Raw genomic sequence first — 4,767 nt, 5'->3', positions numbered from 1 at the left:
ATCCAACCCGATCCGTTCACATCAACCGACATTACTTCTTCCTTGCAAAGGGCATCACTGTGGTTGATCAAACACTGAGTGATTCCCCCCAGTTTGGTTTCTCTTGCCTCTTTCTCCAGCTCTCTGCCCACAATTCATCTTCAGCTTTGCTAATGCAGAGAGTCCCGTGTCTCTCTTCTGTGCTGCGCCACTCCACAAGGGCTCTGCTAGAGATGGATCCAAATAGCTACTGGATTTTATGTTTTCAAATAAACTGCAATTACAGTCCAAGCAGCCCTTGCTGTAGCCTGAACTCTGTTTCTGCCTAGCTGAGCCATTTGGATTTTTTTTCCTAATGGACCAGCAGTGCAGCCTGTAACATTCAGATTGATGCTGCCAGGACAATTTTGCAGTTCTTGGCCACAGTAGAGGCAAGAGGGTGACTGACAGACACCTTCTTACTGAGACACAGCAGTGCAACTCAGACTGGGCTTCTAGTGCTGTCCAGCTGGGGGTCCCAAAGGGAGGAACCTGTTTTTCTGTGTCTCACGTTAACTAAATGGTCACTACCCTGTTGTTGCAATGTGCCTTCAAGTCATCTCTGACTGATGCCAGCCCTATGGAGGGAAACTCCCACAATGTTCTATCCATGACAGCCCTGCCCAACTCTTGCAAACTGAAGGATGCGGCATCCTTCATGGAATTGATCCATCTCATATTTGGGCCTCCTTTTCTTCTTGGGCTTTCCTTAGCGTGGTTGTCTTCTCCAGGGATGCATGTTTACTGTTGGAGGGCTCTTAGCATTGCAAATCAAAAGACCTTTCCTTCATAATGGACTTGTTTTGTTTTTTCTGAAGGACAAATGGTGTCATCCAGAACCCCAATAATATCCGGTGTTTTGGACAAGGCGATTGCAGTATAATGGCCTAGTATGAGCTGTTTATATTTGTTTTAAATTGGGCTTTTAAATTTCATGTTTTAATGTTTTCATTGTTGCCTGTATTTTATATTGTATTTTATATGTTGTTGTAACCCACAACAACATATAAAATACCTTGAGATCTTGAGCTATTAGGCAGTATAGAAAAGGGGGAAGGGGAAGAGTGGTGGACCTCAGCCTCACATGAGTAGACATTTGGAGCCTGTGTAACTGAAAGGACCCTTCCTACTCTATCATTTCCTGTAGATGGCATTGGTTGCCAACTGGGAACCAGCACTGTGACATGGTGGCACCATTTGCAGGATTAGTTGCCTGCATCTTTTTCAGTGACCAGAGAAATCTGGGGCTTAGGCCCACCATTCTGCCACCAACAGCCAAGGCAGTGGTGAAGCTGCAATTAGCTGCAGCATCGGTCCTTTTCAGACGTGATGGCAACTGCTGCATTTCGCCACAGAAGGAAGAAAGGGGTCGGGCTAAGCAGCCCCACCTCTGACGCCATGCCATGCTTAGGCATTCATGGGTACTGGGTGCCAATGGGGCAGCGATGGGCACACAGCTGCACACCCATTGGCCGATTCAGAGCCCCGTGTGGCTGGGGTCCTGAACTGCACAGACAGCAATGCACGGTGCCCCCCCACACAAGTATCTGTGCTGTAGGCACAGATGGCCATCAGTGGGGCTATGCTACGGCCTGATGCCAGGAGGAAAGGCTACTCCGTGTGGCACTTGACTGCTTATCATTGGGTGTGAATAGGGCCGTAGGATGCCCCATCATACCCGTATTGCCTAAATCATGTGCCAGTTAAAGGCATGGCCCTCAACCATTATAACTCTCAGCACTTTCAGAGGCTGTGTGAACATGGAATGCTCTTAATGCACCACGTTATATCCAAAGGCCCTTTGTTGATCAAATCTGTATAGCGTGTGATGCTCTCAGCAAGCTGATGTGCTTTGAGCGGTGCCGGTTTACACAGATTCCTCCATGCTTCTTCCCCACCCAAGGCCTCCTCTCTGCGCTGTTAATTCAGCCTCCCGAAGGCACGTGCAGAGTGTGCCACGAAGACCCCGCCTAATTGCACGCTGGGTTGCTGCCAGCGTGACCCTGGCAACAGCATCATTTCCAGAATGCCCAGCCTTGATGAACGATATATTTCTCTCTTGTGACAGGTTTATTCCTTTGTTGAAGAATTGTTTAAGAGCTATTTCATTGTATATTGCAAAGGTGTAATTGGGTTGTAACAGGTTTATTTCTTTAATAGGTTAGGCAATAATTGTATGTCACCCTTTTAGCACACAGGCCTTTTATTCTTCTTAACATGCGGATAGCTTTTATCAGGCAGTCAGTTAACAGCTTGGCTCTCGACACCCACCATTCCCCACCATCTAATGGAGAGAGAAAGAGAGAGAAAGAGATGTATACAGGTTTATTCCGTTGTCAAATTACCAAGCTAATATTTAAAAGCACAACAGTAGAATCGAATTAAAAATAGATGATTCAACCAGGTGCAGAGAACAGAAGCCAGAAGCAAAAGGAACTCAGTGTACAGATATGAGTCCTGTCTACCCTCTAGCCTCATTCTCTTTGAGAAGACAGCCCTGGGAACTGATGTGGTATGATGGGACTAAGCATTTCTAGAATAATTCTTTTTCCCTTTGGCTAAGCTGGAAATTTCCAGGATGCCAAGGTAGTAACTATTGTTATTGTTATTCTCTGATGCAGATAAAACCTTAAGGACATTATTTCTATAATTCTGGAGCAACTTCCCAAGAGCATCTTTTTCCATGCCCAGTCTCTCTGGACTAATGGCAATAATTCCATAAATATGTGACAAACTACTGAGAACATTTCTCTACGTTCCCCAGCTGCCTTGACTAAGAGCTGGTCTACATGTTCAGGGAGGGCCCATCATGCAGCCGTCCTTGGGCTATGCTATTTAAGACCAAGCAAAAGGCCTGGGGTAGGATGACCTGGAGGCTGAATTTGTATGGATCCATTTGGTACAGCTGGTAGAAGACAGTCCTGTGTTTGAGAAAATGTCCAATATTTGAAGGGTTGTCCAATCCAAATCTGGTTTAAAGATACAAAAACAAAAACTGTAAGGCAGGAGGATCAAAGGCCTTAACATTGCCCATCAAAAGTTGGCACTGGGACAATTGAATAAGCCAGGACCCAGGTCACCAAGTTGGTCTCTACTATGATGAGATAGCGTGTATTTCTATTTAAATAACAGTTATTTTTTCCCCTATATGTGTAAAGTAACATATGCAAATTAACATTTTGGTGATGCCTGCCTGCCTGCCTGCCTGCCTGCCTGCCTGCCTGCCTTCCTTCCTTCCTTCCTTCCTTCGGCAAATGTGTAAGTAACCACTATAGGATCCAATCAAAGTTCACTCCATAGGGAAGCTTGTCTGGCATCAAACCTTTTGTCCTTTTGGCATAAGACAAAAGCTTTTCTTTGCTCAGGAATTTCAGCATGTTTTATAACTGTGTCCAATTTTATGGTACAGCCTTTTACTGATTTTATGACTGCTATTTCTGTGCTGTCATCTTTGTTTGTGTTTTGATGTCTTTTTGTTGTAATAGAATTATCAATTGCATTCTTACCTTGCAGGCTTCATACTGAATATATTATTTAAGTAGACATGATTTTGTTATCTGAAGATAAAACATTAATCATACCACTCTGGATGCCGTAACATGAAATTGTTTGTCTGTGTGCATGTGCATGTGATATGTGTGCCATGTTTTTCAGTCAAGATTAGGTCCCAAAATTGATTGCTATTAAAACCCACACAAAGGCCCAACATACAGTGAAAATCTGTTTATTTCAAAGTAAGTTTCACTGTGTTCGGTAGGACTTATCCCAAGGTAAGCATGAATAGGATTGCAATCCTATAATATAATAGGATTATATTATTGATAAGTGGTAGGAGAAGCAGTCTTGTCTGGCCAATGGGGAATGATAATCAAGTCGAGGAATGCCATGGCATAGAAGTTAGCATTCATGAAATGTTTTAAATGGAGTTTGTACAGCTAGAGAGATGTTTCAATTGCATTCTTCGTCATGCTTTTGATGGGTTTGTCTTACTATTCTTGGAGCCCATGTCAGGCACGCTTAGAAATCAGTGGGACTTAAAGTCTATGATGGCTTTAGTAGGTCTGCTCTCAAGCAGGGATCCACTCCATTATGAGCTGCTTGAGCCTCATTTTGTATGGAAAAGCAGCATATAAATAAACAAACAAGAACTGTAACAAATACAAAGCATGTGAATAGTAATACTCCTATGTGCCGATAGCAAACTCATTCCCTGTGTGCAAATCACTATGTTGCCAGAGCAGCACAACCCATGTACAAAAGGGATGCATTTGTGTGCTTGGAGTCAACTTTGCACTCAGCAGAAGTATAAAAAAAGTTTAGGGAGGGAACTCACTGGAACAAGGACAGGCAGCAAGGGCCTTCTGGGCACCTCCTTCCTTCTTCATTTTTTACTCTTGTGCTAAAAGATGGGGGGAAAACAACCCCAAAGTATTGTTAAATGTAATTGGACAATTATTATTATTATTATTATTATTATTATTATTATTATTATTATTAGAACATTTCTATGCCGCCCCTTGCCGAAGCCTCGGGGCGGCTTACAAACACAATAAAATACAATAAAATACAAAAACAACAATATAAAATTAAAATTAACAATATAAAATAAATAAAAATATAAAATATAAAAGAATTATCTGATTGGGATGGTGCAACTGGCATCTTACACTACTAGCAGGGGGTTGGACTCAATGGCCTTTCTGCCCTTCTAACCCAGCTGTTCAGTGCATCTGTGAATAAGAAATATAA

At 42.9% G+C, this 4,767-nt stretch overlaps 1 long non-coding RNA gene across 1 annotated transcript; it reads right to left on the bottom strand.

Annotated features, from left to right (window-relative positions):
- Positions 1-2,150: 2,150 nt before the first annotated feature.
- On the bottom strand, positions 2,151-4,488 carry LOC123018997. The gene is made up of 2 exons (XR_006413835.1): positions 4,352-4,488; positions 2,151-2,302 (listed from the first exon to the last, which is right to left on the bottom strand). It is a non-coding gene; the product is annotated as an uncharacterized LOC123018997 (long non-coding RNA).
- Positions 4,489-4,767: the final 279 nt, after the last annotated feature.

The sequence above is a fragment of the Varanus komodoensis genome, unplaced genomic scaffold (genome assembly GCF_004798865.1).
Source record: "Varanus komodoensis strain SLA01 unplaced genomic scaffold, ASM479886v1 scaffold12, whole genome shotgun sequence".
Classification (NCBI taxonomy): domain Eukaryota; kingdom Metazoa; phylum Chordata; class Lepidosauria; order Squamata; family Varanidae; genus Varanus; species Varanus komodoensis.
Note: the sequence above shows the minus strand (reverse complement) of the source record. Positions and strands in the feature narration are given on the sequence as shown.